The sequence below is a fragment of the Meleagris gallopavo genome, chromosome 5, assembly GCF_905368555.1.
Source record: "Meleagris gallopavo chromosome 5, MGAL_WU_HG_1.1, whole genome shotgun sequence".
Classification (NCBI taxonomy): domain Eukaryota; kingdom Metazoa; phylum Chordata; class Aves; order Galliformes; family Phasianidae; genus Meleagris; species Meleagris gallopavo.
Window position 1 is genome coordinate 31,180,047 of NC_139408.1, and position 22,094 is coordinate 31,202,140.

The 22,094-nt window shown below is 34.3% G+C and overlaps 1 long non-coding RNA gene across 5 annotated transcripts in view; it reads left to right on the forward strand.

Moving 5' to 3' along the window:
- The window catches only part of LOC116216674 (uncharacterized), a 98,082-nt gene that overhangs the window by 40,664 nt on the left and 35,324 nt on the right, over positions 1 to 22,094 (forward strand). Inside the window, exon 5 of one of the 5 annotated variants that reach the window (XR_014883603.1) lies at positions 3,114 to 4,434. The exons of the other annotated variants lie outside the window; for them this stretch is intronic. This is a non-coding gene — a long non-coding RNA (uncharacterized LOC116216674). Of the gene's footprint in view, positions 1 to 3,113; positions 4,435 to 22,094 lie in introns of those variants that run through there. 5 annotated transcript variants of the gene reach the window in all.

The window sequence follows — 22,094 nt, forward strand, 5'->3', positions numbered from 1 at the left end:
CATTTTTTTCTGATATCTTTGTAATCTAGTAATATTCTTAATTGGCCATTAATCCTATTATAGAAGTTTTTCTACTAATTAAAAGAGAATACTGACAGGCAGACCAAAACTCGGATGCTTTTATTTTTAGTGGTGCTAAACTTTTCAGAATACTTTGTTTATACAAGACTCCAATTGGATGTGTTAGATTTTCTAACTGCATACAAGATATTTGGTGTTATTTGTTCATGGACATTAATTTTTGGGCCTTTATTCATACAATTTTATAAGCTTTGAATATCTTAATGCTTTAGATCTCTTTCTTCCAAAAGTGCCTACATTTTGTTTCAAACAGCAAGTCATTTGTATTTCTGCTACAGAAAGCAGATGTCAAAATAGTTTTTTATGTTTGTTTAGCAGAGAGGATTTGGCTATAAAGTATTTGATAAAAATACTAACTTTTAACTTGATTTCTCAGTGTCATTTACTATGTTAGACCTTTATGCTCTGTTTGATGGGTTTTTATGCATACCAGGCCTTTTGGTACATGCGGATGTGCATTCTAATATGCACTGACCTTAGGGAGTCATAATTACTACTCCGACTGAACTTAGTGTTTTTCACAGTTCCCTATTTTTTCTCCTGTACTCAGTGAATTCTGGCAATTTTGTTAAAATCTCCGGTTTCTTTTGGTTTTGATTTCAACATTGGAAAATTTAATGAATGATAAAAATGTAAGGTTAGGTTAATCTTTTCCACATCAGCATGCATCTAAGATTTTGGTGATAATTTTCTACTATTATGTCTTTGATTTTCTGGAATTTAGCCCTTGGGATACATCAATGCCCTTAAATTCTGTTTCTCAAGATTTTGATCTACTTTCCCTGTATATTCACTCAGACAACCTTGAGATAAATTTTATAAAATTAGCATTTTTTTTTCCTACCCTTTCTTTCTTCCCTGTTTGATGGTAGTCTTTCCTAGTTAGGGTCCCAAACTGCTATTTATATGGTAAGGTCAATTAATGTGTAACAACTTCTGTATGTAAAATATAAATATTAAGTCTTCTAGTCATCTGCAACCCCTCCCCCCCCTTTTATTTTGTCTCTTGTTATAAGGAACATTCCGTATTTTCCATTAAAACCTTCAGATTTTGTGTATTTGAAATTTTTTTGCAGTGAAAAGGGAGCTAAGTATTATGTAAATAAACCTGCTTTATCAAAACAATGAATGTTGGGGTCTTATTACAGATGTCATAAATGATAGCTTTTTTTCCACATGGTGCTAAAATCTTAAACAAATGGAATCACATTCTATATGTAGTCCTAAGGTGGTTTGTTAATTTAGTTACCACTTGTATTATTTTAAATTTAACTGCAAGATAGTCTAAATTCATTTTAGTCCTTACCTGAACTCTGGGATTTGAAGCAGGATGGCAGAAGCAGATTATTCCCTCATTGTCATTAGGAAAGTACCCAGGGCAGACATTTTCTTTTTACTGTACGTTAACCAAGGATAAGCGTTAGTTAAAATACTCACAATTAATTGTTAACAGGGTTGGGTTTCTTTTACAGTTCAGATCAAAGAACAGCATGACCTGACAGATACCTTATGCTTAAGAACAAACCACTTAAGATCTATGTTTAAAAGTATGATTGAAATATTTGAAGTTTACTTACCTTTCAGCTATTTTTACTCCTGTAATAAAGAGGACAGTTCTGTTTTTTGCCACTGCCATTTTTTTCCTGAGTCCAAATTATATTTCTTTGTTACTAAAGTTATAGTATCAAAGAGCACCCCACATATGTTGTGCTTATTGACAGAGAAGAATTACCTTCCAATTATGGACTGTTCTCTAAATATTCATTTAGTGTAGTTTTGTGTACTTTGTTCTACTTAGGTATGGAAATCCTTCTACATTTGTAAAATGGATTTTTAATTTTAATTCTCTTAAAATGATTTACAATTTGTATTGGTAAATCCAAGTTTCGTCACTGTATTCCAGAACACATAAGGGCCACATAGTGATGACCCTGAGGGTAGAAGTCTTGGAGCTGATGGAATCTAAAGCTGATCAGATCTTCAGTGCAGTGAAAGTTTAACATTGATAGTAAAAGAGTAAGACCAGTAGTTCCATTTCAGCTGAGGTCAAGCAGTGCAGGCGCATTTGTGGTCTTGTCCACTATGCATCTGGGATTGCAGTACCTGTCTTCCCTCATCCCACATGTTGACTCTGATGCTCTTCTGATCCTGCAATGAACTAGTTCAGGCTAAATAAATAAATAAACGACAACTATTTTTTCTTTTCATGTTCCTTAGGAGGACTATTTTTGGCAGTTTATTTCCTGAAATAGAACAAGGGAGCAGGACTCTAAGGGTGACCATTCGGGTTTCTCCAAACTGTTGCGTAGTCACAACCTGAGGCTATCCTACAGCTAAAATTTTGAGCTGGAACAAGTTGCCAAAAGAAAAAAGCAGCTTGGCGCTATCTATAGCCACTGGTTCCAGAAGAGTGTGACTTCTTCTTCAGTACATGTAATTAACCAATCTAGGAACTCATTCAACTGAAAACTCTTTAATTTTCTTTTCCAGGATGCTATTCATCCAAATCTGTTTCTTGAGCGTGGCATTACACAAAGGAAGGACAAGTTTAGGGAGTTACTAAAACTAGAGAGGGCCTAACTGAGCCTACTGCTTTGTGACAGGGTTTACGCTGACTAGAAATGTTAATTTAATTGTGTATTGTGAATGGCTGTTGTAGTTGCTAAGGGAGATTCACAAGAGTCTGCAAAGAGTGTAGCAACCAATGGAAGGAATTGATAGTCATTATGCACAGAGACTCATAGCAGCTGATGAGAAAAGCCTAGACCAGATGTGTTGAAAGTTTCTTACAGCTGATGGAAAAGGTCCAGGCTGCCTAATGCAAAAGACATATGGCAGCTGATACAGTGGCCTAGGGGTTCTAAAGAATAGTTATGGAACAAAAAAATTGGTCAGGAACTTGAAAGTGTATGAAGCTTTTTTTCTTCTGCTAAACAAAACCAGGTTTGCAATAATCTGCAGAGGCCCAAATCATTCTTCTCCCACACCCCAGAGACTCCCTAATTGTGAATTTGCATTGTTCTCTCTTGCAGTTATGCCTATGGCCTTTGGCAGCTGCTTAGCTGATCCCACCCTGTTCCGGACCCTGGTAACAAGAACCTGACTGGACATCTGTCATCAATCATTATGGAAACATGCTTGCTGCATTCAAGTAGTATTTGATATGTATCAATTGCAGGCAGGCAGGTTGTATTTTCAGTAGGAGAAGACTTTGAGGAGATAAAAGACGGGATTTATTTATGGCATTTATTTTCTTAGTCTTCTAGTATTTTTGTGTACTTTTTAAATTTAAGGCTGTAGGTTGGATATTAATTTCAGCTAGTTTAGATAAAATGTTTTTTTGTTGTTGTTGTTTTGTACCCACAGATGTTAGATTTTGTAGGTTTGTGTAACCACTTTGCTAGATAGCAGTTCTTATTTGCAGCAAAATCAAACAGTACTTAAACCGTTAATTTTAACATGAACAATACAGATAGTGTGAAGACAACTCTATTAAATAATTTTGCTTTTTTAAAAAATAACATTCCTATACATATATATATATATATATAGGAATATATATAACATTCTGGTTGCTAGGATGTAAACATGTTTATCTTAAAGATCAACAAATGATGCATATTATTTGATAATACTGCAAAAACACAAAGATGTCCAGTAGAGAACTTCACCTTGATCTACAGCAGCTCAGTGCTGTACTGGAAGCAGCACTGAAATCCATGAGGACCAAGGCTTTAACTTGTGGTTAGGTGGTGTTAGCTGAGTCTCAGACCAGGCCACTTCTGCCTGTGGCAGCTGTGATTTAGGATCTTCAGCCAGTCAACAGATTATTACTCCTCACTGTCCTTTCCAAAAGAACACCTATGTCCTTTAGTAAAAAGTGTTAGCTATGTGAAAAAGATGATATATTGGATTGACACAGTACGTAAGGATTTTAATTCAGCTACCAGAAGAGGTCGGTAGCTGGGTAGAGGTACTGCTTCTGGCATCATCCTAGGCTTGCATGCACCAGCTGTCTACACTGATTTCCATTTTTCTTCCAGTTCTAGGATTAGCTTGCTATGTCCAATATAGATTTCAACGTAATTTTGAACATATTTGGAAAACATATAAACTTGAACTACTATGTCTTTAGTTTTTGTTATATACGTGCTATCTGTATTATTGTTTTATTTGATTTCTGGGAATTAAAGAACTCAATAATGTGAGGAGTTAGTTTTTTGTTTTTTTTTTTTTGTTGTTTTGCTTGATTATCTTTTCAAATAAATATTTTGGACAAAATTCCCATTTGATTTCTATTTTTATTACATGAAAGCCTGATGTTTTCTATTGATTATTATTCTGATGTAGATCCTACCTTTACTTTTCTATTTTGTCAGGATTTCACTATTGCTCCTTTTAATAACATATGAATATATTTTTAGAATGAATGTTGCTTTAAATTTTGTTTAGGGTAGTATCTTTAGAATATGTGGAATTCCATTTTAAGTACAATTTTAATTCAATGCATTCTGAATATTTATTTTGGATTCAATCTGAATACTCAGAAGAACCCTCTTTAATCTGAGCAGACTCATGATTTTTTACAGATATTTACCAATGGCTGCTAGTTAATGTGAGAATTATTTCAAAACTTTTGTTAGGAGTAATTGAAAGTCTGAAATTGCATCACTGAGAGGGAATAATTAAGGGATAATGAAATCTATAAGCATTTTTGAGTTTAAAAACAAATAAACTAAAGAGGTTTCATGAATTCTCAGCAGTCCTAGGGTCCTCAGAGAATTATTTCTAATAGCAAATTGGATTGATGATGAATGTCATAAAACCGGAAAATGAACATCCAATGTAGAGTAGAACATATTTTGCTAGCCAGATTCGAAAGTGGGATGTCTATAGGATTGTTATAATTAATTAAAAATCTCTAATTTTTAACTGTACAAGTGCTCAAACTAAAAGCTGAAACACATGGTCATTATGTGATAGACTTCAGTGATAGTTGAGTCGAACCCTGCATTCTATAATGTCCCTTTTTTTCTTGTGGGAGATTGTGATTTTCTTTTTCATTTTACCTGCCAAGTGTATTTGTTTTGTTCTGCTTTCAGAGAAACTGAAAATACAATTAAGATTTGGATCAGTTTGAAATGCATATCTGCTCTAATACAGATTGCAGTTGATACTTGTTCTCATGCTATTTCCGTTATAGAGACTTCGGATATTTTACTTCATAGAATCACAGAATGGTTTGGATTGGAAGGGACCTCAAAGGACATCTAGTTCCAAACCCCCTGCTGTAGGCAGGGACACCTCCTATGAGATCAGGCTCCCCAGCTCCCCATTCAACCTGGCCTTGAACACCTCCAGAGATGGAGTATCCACAGCTCTTTTGGGCAGCCTGTGCCATGCCTCACACTGTCATCATGAAGAATTTCTTCTGAATATCTAATCTAAAACTACTGTCTTGCAGCTTAAAGCCATTACATCTTGTCCTATCACTACATGACATCTCGTGCTTTCTTGTAGGCCTTGCAGGTACTAGAAGGTCTATGAACTGAGTGTGCAGGAAAAAATAATCCTGTTGGTTAAAGTGAGAATGTACTGATTTTAGAAGACAGATATGTTGCTGACATACAGAGAAAGGAAAGGCTGTGTGAGGAAAGCTTTACTTAAAGTGATCTCAGAGTACTGTAGTTTTCCAACTGATAGCATACCTCTTTTTATAAACAGAACCTTTTTTCCTAGCCATGTATGATTCTAACTTGTTCTTTGCTGTTCTTAATTTAGACTATTGTGGTGAAGTACTGAAGCCAGATCGCATACCGTGTTATGCTGAGAAAATCTGTCTTCCATCATTTTCTTTGTTGTGAAATACTTTGTTTATTCAATGTTTAATTTACTATTCTCTAGGTGACCTAAAAGTCATGTATTTTTATTTTTTTATGTGAAGAGGATGTATATAGAAAAGTCAAAGTTATCTATATGTGACTATTTTAATCCTATGTTTAATTCCACTCTTTCCCTATCTGAATAACTTGCAGGAGATGAGTGCTGAAATCAGTCTATGTCCATTTGTTTTAATTGTTCAACTTAAGCCCACCAAAATCCATTGGAAAGGAGGTAAGAGAAAGAAAGAAATCCATGGAAAGGAACATTGATTCATGGAATGGAACACCTCTCTTATGAGGACAGGCTGAGAGAGCTGGGGCTTCTCAGCCTGGAGATGAGAAGTCTGCAAGGGTGAGCTGGTAGCAGCCTTTCAGTATCTAAAGGGGAACTACAAGGAAGAAGGGGACAGGGGGACAGAATTTTTCACAGGTTCTGTGGTGGTAGGACAAGGGGAAAAGGCTTTCAAGCTAGGGAGAGTAGATTTAGGTTAAGTATAAGGAAAAAATCTTTTACAGTGAGAGTGGCAAGGGACTGGAACAGGTTACCTAATGTTGAGGTTGATGCCCCATCCCTGGAGACTTTCAAGACAAGGCTGGATAAGGCCCTTGGCAGCTTGGTTTATCTGTGGTGTCCCTCATTGTAAAAAATTTTTTCCTTGCATCTAAACTAAATCTATCCTCTTTTAACTTGAACTTACTGGGAAAGGTTTGGAGATGGCTTATTTCTGGTCAGAGTATTCTAACAGTTATATGGAGGTTGAAAGGTTGAGAAATAGATTTTTGAGAGAGAGTAATCATGTTACTTCGAGAACTGTGCAATGCCCTTAAGTACTGTTGATGGTAATGACGAATTATATACCTTATAGCACTGCAGACTGACGCATGAGTCACTTAGAACTGTTCCACAGTCATTAGAACTGTCTTATGTGATGAAATAGGTCTGTTTTTACTGATTTTTTGTTAACTTAAGAAGCCTGAAAGAGTGATGTTTTTATAGTTCTTATCAGGTTTACTCTGAGTTTTCAATCAAATTATAGAGAACTCACTTTACTTGTTGGCTTGCTGTGCTTGCAGTAGCTGTGTCCAGAGCAGATTGTAATACTAAACATTTTGATTAAACAGAAATAAAAGTTGAGGTCTTTAAAAAAGTATTGGAACAGTTTAGATATGATTTCTCTGCACTCAATATCTTAACTTGTAAGTAATCCTCTTAATAATAATATTAAAAAGGTTTTAGATTAATAACAACACTGAATGCTGCTCAGAAAATAACTCCAGTGATTTTCTTATATTTTTCACTTTTCTTGGTGTTTGTACTTCGCACTTTCTTTATATTTTTGTAATAATTTGTTTTATTAACACCCCTTTTCCCTACTAATTTTTATTCTGAAAATCAGCTTATTGATTTTCTTATCTGTAACAAAGAAAAGTGACATTATTAATTCAGATACTTAGAGATATACAAGTGGTGAGTTATAATTCACAAGTTAGGCGTGAATCTGTTTCATTCATAACTGTCTTATTCTAATTTTATTTGATGTACCTTCTCTTTAGCGTGATGAACTAGATTCATATGAAGAGGGATTTTTCCACATTTTATCTAAAGATTTAGTCTGTTTTCCCTGTATTTATGAAAACGGCACTAAATTTAGTGACCCTTTTTAAGATTCAAAAGATAGGAAGGAACCTGCTCAGATGATTCTAAGTAGATTTCTTGTGCCTGTCTGATCTGTACTCTCTTCAACTATGATGGTTAATTTTGGTGAGACTAGCCACTGATTAACACCCTAAAGGAACAGGAAACTTTATGAGCAGCAAACACTGCCTCTGTTTCTAGTCATTTCTCCTTTTATTGAATGCATATTTTTACCTGTTGTATAGGCTTGAAAAATGGAAAAAGTGCTTCAATCTGCTGAAATACATTTGAAAGATATGAGTAATTTTGTCTGCCATGATTAGAATATTTCTATGCTGATTGCTACTCCGTGTTGATTTATTGGATGTTATTCCTGGAAGCAACTTCCCCAGCAATGAGATAATGACAGTAACAGCCAATATGGATCACCTAATACTGTTACATCATTCCTCACGTTAATTTCATACATACAGTAGTGTTTCTGATAAAGATGGCTGCCCTCTAGTTCTGCATAAGCCATGTGTCTTTATTGATTTGTAATTGTAGACTGTTTTGGAGAAAAAGTATTGCACATCTTTCTTAGCTCTTTATCCCATTGCAATGTATCATTAAACTCTTTTATTATATTATTTATTATGTTATGTGAGATTTGCAGCTCTTATGAACAGCCTTAAAGGATTTATATTTTATTTACCCATTTTTACTTTTGTTCTTTTTTCATTTGGCTATGTCCTATTTTAAATAATCTGGGGAAAAAAATATTGCTTGTTGTAAAACAGATACCCAAAGGAATTCAAGACCATTTAGCCTTTTTTCCCCCCATTATGTTTCATCAGATTTTAGTTCTGTCCCAGTGAGCAAAAATTTCATAGATTAAAATAGCAATTGATTTTTTTATCTTTTTATTTTATCCTGCTGAAATACATTAGGTGTTTCCAAAGAAAGTAGTAAATTATAGACAAAGCAAAAGTTAAAATTAGATCTGAGTGTGGTATAATGCCCAAAGGAAACTGTTTGGAAAGGTTACAAGCTGTCAAAAAACAATTTGTATGGTTAAAAGCCACACAGTTAGATGCTGCTAATGGAGTATCTGTAATGATTATTTAGGCATCGGTTGCTTATTATGTCTTTGAGGCAGCTATTCACTGTGCTACTTTGGAGGCTATAAACACCTGTAATTCAGCACCTATTATACAGAAGAAGTGTGTGCAGGAATGCATTGTACCACATCAAACAAACCTCTCCTCACTATTCTCTAGATTTTTAATCATTTTTTCCCTCTTGGAGTTATGGTTGATGTTGATTGTGAGAATAAAGACTAGTTACTGTAGTGAAAGGATCATAAAGTCAATCATGCGGATAAAATTACTTGGCAGTTCAGCCAGCTGGTCTCTATTTGGCTCCACTTCAGTTCATTAGTTTATGGGAAGAATTCACTCCACATTTAAAGAAAGCAAAACTGCATAAAAACTGGTTTGTAATTAATTGCAGCTTTATGTATAGAAATAAAATTGTGAAGTGTACGTGCCTACTGGGCACTGATTTTTTTATTATCTTTTGTAATTTTGTTATTTTAAAAATAACTTTATTTTGTATTTGCAATCTGAACTAGACACAGGTAGTGTACCCAGTACACCTCCTTTTCTTTAAAATGGCATGTGATACTTAAAGAGTTTTCAAATCACAATATTTGCTAGAAGACAAGACAATTTTAAACAATTTAGGAGCTTTTTGAGAGTGGCTGTAGAATACAAGAGTTCTGTGCCAGTGCTTTCATGCAGGTGATGAGGTGACAGTGTGTAAATGTAAGCATATGTTTGAAGTGCTATACATCCAAAGCATATTGTGGTTTGCTTGCTTTGTAAGAGTTAAGTGTCTAATGTTAATTACCATTGTGTTTAACAGTGCCAGAAATAATAAATATACTGTTCTTCTAGTTTGGAAACCTTTTATAAAGGGCACATAAAAGCAGCAAGAGAATTAGGGAGTTTATACATTGCTAATCCCCTAACAGGATATTCACAATGAACCCAAATTACTCCCAGATCCTTTCAGGTCTAACTAGAGAAGCCAAAGAGGCCGTGGCCTGTACATTTATGTTAGCAGTTACACTGCATGGCTAAAGAAATAAATATGTTATTAAAGCTTTGTCAGAAATACATTTGTAACAAACACATATAACTATTGAAAGGAGCTTGTTGCTTATAAGGCCAGATGAAACACCCATATATTAGCTGACCACACAGCAGTGGCCTTTTTTCAGAAGTCTTCTACAGGCAGGAGGTAACCTGTGAAGGACAATAGTGAGTACTGGGTAGAAATAATTCTGGGTTATCCTCCCTTTTAAAGATTTTTGAAATGAGGATTTGTAAGAAATTTGAGAGATTCAAAATCTGTTTCAATGTTTTTCAGTGTTTAATTAGATCCAAGTAGACTCTGAAACACTGAAATTCCCTAAATTTTCAAGGAAATTGTCCCATGTAAAACTACATTATTATTATTTTGGGAGGTTGTGATACATGCTTGCCTAAATCATAGAATTGCAGAATTGTAGAGGTTGAAAGGGACCTCCAAAGATCATTGAGTCCAACTCCTCTACTAAAGCAGGCTCCCTACAGTAGGTTATACAGGTAATCAGCCAGGTGGGTTTTGGATATCTCCAGAGAAGAAGATTCCACAATGTCCGTGGGCAGCTTTTTCCAGTGCTCTATTACCCTCAAAGTAAAGATGTTTTTCCTTATGTTCATATGGAGCATTCTGTGTTTTCATTCATGCCCATTGCCCCTTGTCCTATCTCTGGGCACTGCTAAAAAGAGCCTGGTCCACCTGACTCCCCCCTCCAGTAGATGTTTATAACTATTGATAAGATTTAGCTATGGAAAAGATAGCAATTAAATTATTATCTCAGATCTTCCTCTCGTTGCCAAGAATGCATTTCTTTACTTGATGAACATTTCTGTCAACTTTGTATAGCAAATATTACTGGCATAAATGGCAATTTATTTTTGACAATCTTAACAATTATAATTGAATCTGTTTTTTTTATCATCTTTAATAGGTAGATATTATCAAAGGAGAAAAGAATGAAATAATTAGTAATGTCCATTTGTCTAAAGAGTACCAGAATTTCAGACTTGAGAGAAATTAAACTGAGATGGCCTTGTTTAATACTGCAAAGTTACAACAGAAAGCTTAATATTGACTCTACTGCAAATACATCTAATAGGAAATCTTTTGCTTTAATATCTAGCAACTGCACAAAACACTGAATAATCATTAGCATAAAGAATGTAAACACAAGTGCCTATTCAAATTTTTATTGTTATTTTCCAAAGTTGAAGACATGAAAAATGGGTTTGATGCCTGGCTGAAGTCTGAACTATCATGTATGAGAAGTTATCTGACATTCCTAAATATTCCAAAGTATCTTCTAAATGTTAAAATATATTCTTTACAATCATTTACATAGAATTCCTATTATTCAGGGGTGGGAGGAGGAATGTGGTTGGTGAAATTAGTTAGGATGGAAGTGGTCCTAGTAAAACCCCTCATAATTTGTGCTTATACGTAGTGTATGCAAGGTACAGTGTGATAGTAGCAGAAAAGAAATTCTGTAGTTAGAGCTGCATCCTAAATGTACTTTAACCTAGTACGAATTACAGAGACCCAAAATATGATTTATTTTATGGACCTATCGATCTTCAACACTGTAGAAACACTGTCTATTAGAAGAAACAGGCTGGAGTGATGCTATTAGATAGTGCATGGGAATGTTTAACTCCCTGTACAGTAGTTAACGGCTGTCATCTATTGCAGCTATTGACTGTTCAATTTCCTTAAGTTTATTACACATCTTCATTTCCTGAATGAACAGAGATCATTTAATTACAGAAAATGATTAACTAAAACATTTAGCAAACACACCACCTCCATCTGTTTTATGAAGTTCCAAAAATAGAAATCAGCAATGTTTAAAATATGTATTCCTATATAAAATTCTTTAAAACAATTTTATTGGCATAAATTTAATAAGAGAATCAATAATAGGTCCTAGTAACAGAGTGTGTGATCCCATATGTACAGGTTAAATCAAAGTTACAAAGAACAGTTGGTTAACACACTGAGGAGTTTGAAATATTATAGTTAACCAAAACATTGAAGTTTTCCTGAGAGGTAAATTACAAGTATAACGTATTGGTCTTCCATGCAATACTGAGGCATGTTTCCTTTAAATACTACTCCAAACAAACATGTTTTTTATGTTTTTATGTTGCTATTGCCATAGTTAGTAAAATTTTTATAGTTGATACTGAAGAGATCTTTGCAAGGTAGGAATTATCTAGATCTCTCTTTTAGTTTAAAATTGTTGGAATTACTTGAGCCTAGAATCTTTTTGATGTGGATTTTCTAATTCGGTAAAGTGTGTGGAATTAAATGTATTTGTTGGTGGCCAGAATAAGCAGAACTTTAAAACATGAAAGAAAAAACAAACAAGTCAGCAGCTGTTTCTCAGGATGAGATGGTAGTATTTAATTTGAGGATCTATGGTTTATGTTGTTTTTTCAATATAGTTGAACAAAACAAATAACATCACTAAAATTCACACAATTCATTTCCTGATACCATTAAGTTTATCTACAAAACTTTAAACTATTCAACCATTATCCGAGCATAGCATGGAGACCAGAAATAATGAGCCATAAGTGTCACTGCTGCTTAAGCCAACAACAAATCATTCTCAGTCTTAGGCTTTCTGTCGGTTGTTCAAGGACAGTTGAAAATATGCAGCCAGAATTCATCCTCCTTCAGAGAGGAAAGTGACCCCTCTCCTTTGAAGCCCTTGAACTCTGGAAATTTTACATTGTAGAACTTCTCCTTGATATTAGGGACCTCTTTTCATTGTTAATAAATTTTAAAATGTAAGAATAAGTTATTAATATAGTCTTTCATAATCAAGAGTACATGTATACATTTAAAAACAATCCTTATGTGATGTAGCATGCATCCTCATAATGCACACCTACATTGTTTCTCTTTCAACAAAACACAAACTTTTCAAAATAAGAGAAACTCCACGTGCTATCTATTATGAATTGCCATATATTTTATTTATACAAAATAAACAATGTCTCTTGAATATGCAAGCAAATAATGAAAAGAACACCTGGTATGGGATTACACAACTGTATGGGGCTGCTGAATCACAGCCTGAACCTCTGATTAATCATCTGAGGCAAGCAATGAGTCAGCCACAGGAGCACAGGTGAAGGCAATTCACCTGTGCTCCAGGAATGGATGGAGCCTGGCTCCACCTCTCCTAGACCCACTTAAGAGCTGACTGCCAGCAGGGAAGGATCTCTTGTGGAGATCTGCTTCACTGAAGTTTCCTATGCAAGCCCAGGATAGGGTGAGTGTCCTTTTCTGCTCTAGTATAATAATTACATAAGCCAAGCTCTCAAATATACTGTATCATCTCTATATTCATTGATTGTACGACAACAAACCTCAACTTTGCTAATAACAGTTATTATATACTTAGGAATAAACTGTTTTGCCTAGATATAGTGTGTTTCCCACATATTCAACAATTACTAAAATTTCTTGCTTCATATGAGGGTTTTCAGTGCTTTGACAGACTTCACTCTGTTGGCTTCCAAATTTTTTTCTTCTTCCCTAAACATGTACTCGGTTCATGTATCAGTATTTTCTGCCTGTAGAAAACTGACTGTATGCAAATTCTGTTAAATTTACTTGTATTAAATAGTTTATCATTGTAGCAGTAGCTTCTGTTTTATTCATACTATGGAAAAAGTAACAGGCCCTAGCAATTTGATGCTTGGAATAAAACTGTCGATTGCTGCTTTTGCAAACATTTGTCCTGTTATATTGTGTTTTGTTTTCAATGCAGTAGAACTACACATTAGATCCTAATTCATAAATTATGCTCCCTTGTTACTTTCTCTAGCCTTCCCTTCTCTATGGCAGATTCTCCAGGCCTTCTGTGGCCTTTGACTGGACTTGCTCCAGGTAGTCTGTATCTCTCTGGTAGCATGGAGCCTACTGCTGGACACAGTGCTCCAAATGCAGTTTCACCCCTGCAGAGTAGCAGGAAAAGATCACCTCCTTCAACTTGTTGGTGATACTCTTCCTAATTCAATACAGGATACCTTTCTTGCTGCAAGGGAGCATTGCTAGTTCATGGTCAGCTTATTGTCCACCAAGGGAAGCACAAAGGGAAAAGGACAAATAGTGTCATCTATCGAGAAGCGAGATATTTCCTGCTTCATGACTGATGTTGCTGTTGTTGCACCCATTAACAGTTTACCAAGATCAGAAACAGGGGAAAACTACAATTACAGGTCTTATAAATCACTTCTCTTTAGATCATATAGTATCTTGACCAAATGAAGAAAATGGAAATGTTTTGTGACAATAAATGCTTATGTACCTTTATAGTTTACCTCTAAAGACGTTCGGTGCAATATCCTAGAATTTAATAAATTGGAAAATATACTATAAGGTCTAATGCTTTACTTCTACCTGTTATATTATTAGTAACTTTAGATCTGGGGAGACGAACTGATTCAAAATACAGATTTCTTTATTAAGATACAAAACTAGGAACTAATCCTGTGTTAATTTCAGGCAGAACTTTTAACTGTTGTGCTGAACTTGGTTTTCAAGAACTAGGAAAAATTTCCATATACATAAAAGGAACTATTCTTAGCGTGTAATATTAGTTACATTTATTACATGTAATGTTGATTAATATTATTAATATTAATTCAATGTAATTATATGTATTTTTTTTCTACGGTGCAAAACATTATTCATTTTAAGTCTTGGCCTACTTAGTGTGTTTCAGTGGTTGAAGAGCATAGGGTTGAAGTGGAGTCTAATAATATTTGTCCAGCAAATGAAGGAATATAAGAATGAAGATTATCTCAACAGTTTTTCAATGTCCAGTATCTTGCTACCAAGAATCATCAGTACCAAACATGGTACTTCAAAACAGCTCATAAAGTGGCTATTTCAGTTTTTTCTAACTCTTCCTTCTTATGATTTGAATATTGCAGCAGGACCATGATAAAACTATTAGATAATCACATGTATCTATTGGGCAATTGCTTGGGTAATTTTTGGGGGGAAGAGTTTATATAAGCAAAAAAAAAAAAGTGTTGGAACAGTTGATATGTTGATTTAATGGCAGGGGGCTTGGAACTAGATGATCTTCAAAGGTTATTCCCAACTCAAACCGTTTTACAATGACCATGAGGACTCATTACAGTGGAAGACATCTATTTAGATTCATGCATGTGGATTGCACTTGATTCAAATAGTTGCCATGTTTATGGGTTGTGATTTAGGGGCAAAACCCAATCCATGTTACAAGTCAGAGCCTGTAGTCCTAATAATTGCATAGGTTAAGAAATACTCAACATTTTAATCTGAGATGGTTGTATTTTGTATACTTGGAGAGTTAACATGCACGATCTGCCACAGGCTCTTCTGTTAGTAACTCTGATTAAATGCATTATGTCAAATTCTATTGCTTGTTTATTTAGTGCTTTTTTAAACATGTAAGAATGGTAGCAGAATCCAGTGGGGGAGTGCACTGTTTAAGGAAAGTACGTATAGTACTTCTGCTATGGTTGAACCTGGCAGGTGGCTGAGCACCACACAGTCATTCACTTACTCTCCCCCACCCCACTCCCAGTGCAGTGGGTAGAGAATCAGAAAAGAGCAAAGTAGAACTTGTTAAACTATTTACTAAAGGAAGAGGAAAAAAGTAAATATAAACTTACTTTTTTCCTCTTCCTTTAGTAAACATGTATTTAGTGTGTGTGTGTGTATATATAATCTTGTGTGTGTGTGTGTGTGTGTGTGTGTGTATACACACACATACATATACACAAAACAAATAATGCACAAGCAATTGCTCACTGCCAACCAAGATGCCCAGTCAGTCCCCAGACAGTGGCAGCCTATCCTGACCAGTTGCCCCCCCGCCCCGTTTCAGTTTATTTTACATGATGCCACATAGTATGGAATATCTTTTTAGCCAGGTTGGATCAGCTGTCCTGGTTCCGTCCCTTCCCAACAGCTTGTACCCCCTCATCCCCCTAACTGGCGGGACTGTACGAGAAGCTGAGAAACTGAAATGTCCTACATTGTTTTTCTCCTAAAACCAAAGCATAGCATCATACCAAACACTATGAAGGAAAAATCAAGTTCTGCCCAGATTAAACAAGAACAACTTAACATATAGGAAGCCATTTATTATGCTAATATGAGCAGCGTCTAGGAGAGTTTGACAAAGCTATGAACAATACACTTTTTGAGATGGGGCATAGTGGGCTAACTGGGCAGCAGGAGCTTTAGGCAAGTGAGCAGTGATTACAAGATTTTTTTTTTCTTTATTAAGAACTAAATTAAGGTAAAAATTTAAACAAAGGACATGAGTACAGTATGCCTTATATTGAAGACTTACATATTCTATTTGTGTAAAAGCTGGGGAAGTCTGTTTTTACTGTTGCTTTTCTACATCTTGTATTAAAAATGTTCATAAGTTAATATAAGACTATAATGTAAAGTTTATGCAATTAAAGACCGTAAGAGAGTTTATAGACCATTCATCATTGGATATGGGTCATAAACTGTGAGTTTCAGAAAATAAGAAAGAAATTTCATTTGTAGCTCACTGTTGCTTGAAGCCTACCTAATGAAATCTTTCTTAGTCATAGAACTAACAGCGTATCTAGCTGAAAAGCACTGAATATTCAGTGTCTATTAAACTTGAAAAAGTAGAATAAAATCTTGCATACTCTTTGGGGTTTTTTTTTTGTTGGGTTCACTTCAACCAAAATTAGACAGTTCTTGTTCATTTAGTACATTCAACAGGAGTTGAACCTTTAAGATTCCACACTGTCAGCTCCCATCATTTCATATGACAGCTGACTGAGTGTAATGCACCCAACCCATACTGAGTGAAAAGCTGCTAATGAATACAATTGCTTTTTTAAACCAACGGAAAAGAACACGTTAACCAGTGCTTTGTGGATATGTGGATTCTGCTGGTCTTGTTTTGTCTTACATATGTAGCAGCATATAATGCTGATATGAAGAGATCTATTGATTTTCTTAGAAATAATGTATCCTGTTCTTTTTAACTCTATTGCACTATATAATATTTTCTCAAAATCTAAATACATGTTAAAGAGGTCATTTTTGAAGGCAATAAAAAAAACTAAATTTCATACCAAAATCCTGTAAAGACTAGGGAAATAATCTTTGAAAGAAAAGGCTGATGCTACCTACTTAGGATGCTGAAATATTACTGCATGAAAGTTTTAGAATGTTACAAACCATGCAAGAAAAGTACAATACCATCTTGTTAGTTTTAAACACACTATATGATTTCAGGCAGAATTAGAGTTAGGGTTCTGATTGGAGAAGAGCAAAATTGTAAAGATTTGCAGATAGATTTCAGACTTACCGGTTGTGGACTTCTAATTTACTCTCTTGTACTTCAAAGACTCATAAACCTTGATATTCTCAAACACTTTCAGGAAAGTTTCTATTTGAGCTGATGAATAGACATGGATTGTTGATTTGATAGCATCGAATTTGTAGAAATAGGTTCAAATCTCTGCTTTGAGATTGAAATCTCTAATCCCCTGAAAATTAAAAATGGTTTGCATAGGCTCAGCTTCTGCTAACTACTGCTATCTGAAACAAATCCTATTTAATTTTAGACATGCTTTTATTATTTTTCTATTCACTTTGTGTGGTTTACTGGATGACAGCTGGCTTATAATTCTGGACGCTATAAAGATAACTTCTGGTTATTATGGATAAGAAACTCAAAAAGGAATTTCCAAAGGAAGGAGTCCTTTCATTTTGTTGCTATGAAAAAACTGGTGAAATTTTGAAGTAATCTGGGAACTGCCTATTACATTTACTTTGAAATCTCTGCAATTCCACTTTTTCTGCACACTAATGTTATTAATGTGGAAAAACTCAATTTATGCTAAACTCTAAAATTACATGGTGGAAAAAAAAAAATCAACTATTACCTTTGAAGTTTGCATGTTTGTTTAGTGTGCTGGTGACTCTCTTATGTTATTATATGTTATTGTATATATAACATGTTTTATATATATAATGTGTTATTATATATAGTAAGTTATTCCAAATATTTTCAATGAAAGTACTTGAAATAACATCTAGAATCAGTTTTTCTAAAATACAAGTTAAGTTAATGGGCAGAAAGTTTAATATGTTAAAAGTTCCATACTCAAACAAACAAACAAAAAAACAACAAACAAACAGGAAAAAAAACCACACAATTTTCAGTGTTTTCCTTATTTAAAATTGCTTAAATACTTTGTGAAATTTAGTTCAAAACAGAAATTCTTGTGGTCTAGATGTGTGTATCTCTTTCTCATAAAATCAAGCTTATTCCTTATGTTCACTTGGCATTCCTAGTTGTACTTAAAGATCAAAAACATATGCTGTTCCAGGTGTGCTTGTGAGCAGACACCACTGGTGGGGTTATATGTAAAGAGATAAAAAATTCTGTACATGAGCTGTCACAAACTGTTTGGCTGAATACAGTCATTGTTACTAAAGCACTGCTGATACTCTTAAATGGAAATGCAATGAGAAACACTTGTGTGAAAACTAGATTAGTAAAATTGAAAGTCATCATGGATTCCAGGTCAGAAGTAAATAAATAAGATTGTTCATGGAAGGTCAAATAGTATCCATGTTTTCAAGGGGTGATGAAAATTTCAATTGCAAAGAGTATAGAAACAGGTGTGATTGTTGCATGGCAAGAGAATGGAGATCTTGCTTTAAGCAGAACATTTAAAATTCTGCAATCAAGAATATTGTACAAGAAATGTATAAGATTATGCTTATTACTACTAATTTATGAGCCTAAATATGTTGAAGAGCTAGGAATGCATAGGAAATATTCTACAAATTTGCCTTAATATTTAAAAGCCATAAAGTACACAAAAGAGTATATTGTCCAAATAGGTGCACTGGATAATACTGTGCATTTCATTGTCTTTTTCACTAAGTCCATGTAGAGAATGGACACGAACCAGACAATGGAGTTTGGACACGTATTGTATGACTAGAACATGACTTCATCAGGTAGTGCAATGTGTCTCTTCTCCACTCTCCTTTCATACTTCTACATCTATAGCACTTCCTTTCTGTGAGGAGTTAATCCTGACAGACTTTACGGAAAACTGTCTCAGAAGATCTATTTAAATGAAGAGGGTGAATGTTTGCTGTATGAAAACAGAAAACTGAAAATGTTTCTAGCAAAATACAGATTTGGATTTGATAAAGGATATTTCTGGTTATTTTTCTGTGTAATTTGGCCACGGCTAATCTAACAAAATAAATAGATTAGGAAAAGTGAGAATCACCGAAAGACGGAATACTGAGGTCCTTAATTAAACCATGCAGAGATAGTCTATTCAATTTAAGGTTTAAACAGAGGCATATGGTAAAGATCAGTTCACTACTGGGACTGACAACTGGACTTTGTTCGGTTAACTCCAGCAGCAGTAGGAAGAAAGAGGAAATAACAAATGCAGACATACTATAAACAAGCCCAAGGAATTACAGGGGATTAAGCTGTAAAAGTATGCTAAATTACACCTATACATAAACCTTCTGTGTTTTCTTGCTACAAAAGAGGATATCTAAACATTTATAAATAAACATGGGAAAACCTCAGACTGACAGTACTATTAGAATGAAGAATCTTTTTATTTAGCTGGAAACTCCTGATAAATTGAATCTTCACTTATATCACTTGAACTTCTGAATGAGACACTTGTGCTAGTGTGTTTGGTTGTGGGATGCTTTAAATAGTAATTGTGTGAGATTTACATAAAAGGAATTCTAATACAAATTAATTATATATAGAATTTGTGCTGAAGATAGTTGAGATGCATCTCTGTGTTTGTGTCAAAACTGCCTATTGCTAGCAGTGTGAATCAGGTAGAAAGCTTTTCATGCAATAAAAAGTACACTATTATTTATCACTGTTTTTTGCTATGTAGTGTCTTTTCTGTCTTCTGTATTGAAAATGCATCTATATGTTTACAAATGTGCTGTATTCTGTTGCAGTTGTTTGCTTACTTATCTTCCACACTGGAAATACTTGAGTTTGACTTTTTTCAATGAGCAATTTGCCAATACACATGTACATTCTTAGATGTAAACTAGGAGAAAAATATTTTCTCCGCATCTTTTAAAAATTGTTTTCTTCTATAAATATTTTGCTGTCTTCCTTGATGTGTCATGAGCATCGCAGTGCAATGAATACTGAAAGCAAGCAATGTAGCTGGATAATCCTGCATGATCAAATCTTATGCCACCTTCACTACTGTAACTTCTGTGTTCCAGAAAGGGAGCCAATGAAGTGAGTATCACCAATAAAGTGAGAGTCAAGCTGAATCTTTCTTATTAAAGGAGGATATTTCTTGATCTTTCATTTTTTTTCCATTAATGTTCCATCCTAATTCCTACTTCTACCCTCCACCTTGCCTTTCATATGATAAGGGAAGAGAAAGTAATTTTAACCCAGTAGATGTTCCTGACAGCCTGTTCTCTTTTCCTTTGCAGCAATGCCAACCAAAACTGTGCTACTCCAATGTCACAAACTACTATGATGAATGCAGAGAATTTTTTTTAATTGAATCGCTCTTATCCTTGTTTTGTTTCTGATGTGGAATTACTAGGTGGAAATGAGTATGACCTAAATTTTGAATCTAATTCCACTCTAAAAGACTTCATGCTGAAAAACTGAAATGTAGGAATAGTAAATTAGACATTGAAGTTCATACTCTCTACATTTAAAACAGATGAATGGCAGTTTGCAGTAACCTGTAGCACTTATTTACCCACGATATTACTGAATCTGGAAGCTTTCTAGAGTTTGGAGACAGATGATAAACATACGGAGATGCTCAGTATTTTTTCAGTTAGCCAAGTTAGAATTTCTGAAAAAGGCACGCGCCCGCACACACACACACAAAGGAGTTTTAGAAGAAAAGTTAAGTAAAATAAAACAAAACACACCAAACCCCACAAAAATGTAAGAATTCGGTAATAGCTGGTTATGCCATCCTTTTATATTACTGAAAATATTATTTCCTTTCAGGACAATGGAAATGACTATCTTATTTTACAAGGTATATCTAGACAAGTCCTGAAATGATAAATACAGCATTTCTTACTCAAGTGAACCAGAAGTGTATCACAAAGAAGTGCACAGCTGGTATTAAACGTTTACCAAAGACATTTGACTGTAATATGTTTTTTCGGCAACTCTGAAGAAAATCATTTCTGGCATGAAGAGCTGGGTGTCACATCAGAAACAAATATTTGACATTTCTTTTGTTTCCATCATGCCTTGTCAATATAGTTTTATAAACATCTATGAAGCTTTGCACGCAGAAAGGATAAAAAGGAACAGTAATGACAGAGTATTCACTGAATGGATGTCACGTGCTGGAATTTCTACTGGAGTGTAATTGGAAGAGTTTACTAAGAAGAAATCATGTTATAAAATTGACTTTTATCTTAGCGTTAATAATAAAATTATATTGTGTCAATATATTTTATACTTTATTGCAGCATAATAAAATAACAGCTTTAGTATTAAAATGTGCATCTTATACTGCCAAGCAATAATTTAAAATACATTTTATTTCATTATTTAATGCCTCACATTTTGCTAGAGGTATGTTGCTGATATTATAACTGAATTTTGTGTGTGCATTCATTGTAGCAATCTTGTCCTCATCTTATTTCATCCTGGAAACTAATAAATGATTGTGCCATCTGTACCAACATAAAATTATTAAGAAATCAGAAAAAAAGTTACCATTTTTGGTACAAAGAGATCTTGGAGGACTCTTAATATTACTTTTGCAGTTATTTCAACATCCATTTATTTATACTACCTTCACCATATTTTTTTCTATGACATTGTAAAACTTTTTTTTGCCTAAGCAAATTTCCCACCACTCAGAATGCATGTAGTCCTCATTGCAAAATATTGACGGATCTGTCAAGGAAAGAAGTATTGTACATATGAAAGCAACTGAACAGTAATATAAATTGTTCTCCTTCTATTTTCTCAACTGCTATTGTGAGTAATAAAGATTTAAGAATAGATTTGCAGAAGTTTCTGTAGAAATTCCAGTAATATTTTCTGGTTTTAGATCTTTTTGCTTCAAGCAATAGAGGTGAGGTATTTTTGATGTACTGAATTCAGAGTGGGTTTGTAACAATTAGTGCGTTTAGTATTTTAAATTTTCTTAAGAAAATCTTTATATTTGAAGCAGACGTCAAAAGAAGTTTCAAATTGATCAATCATTTCTGTTAGCCCAATATATGCTATAGTGTTGGTTAAATTAAAAATTAAGGAACAAAATACAACTATAGAAAACTATAAAAAAAAC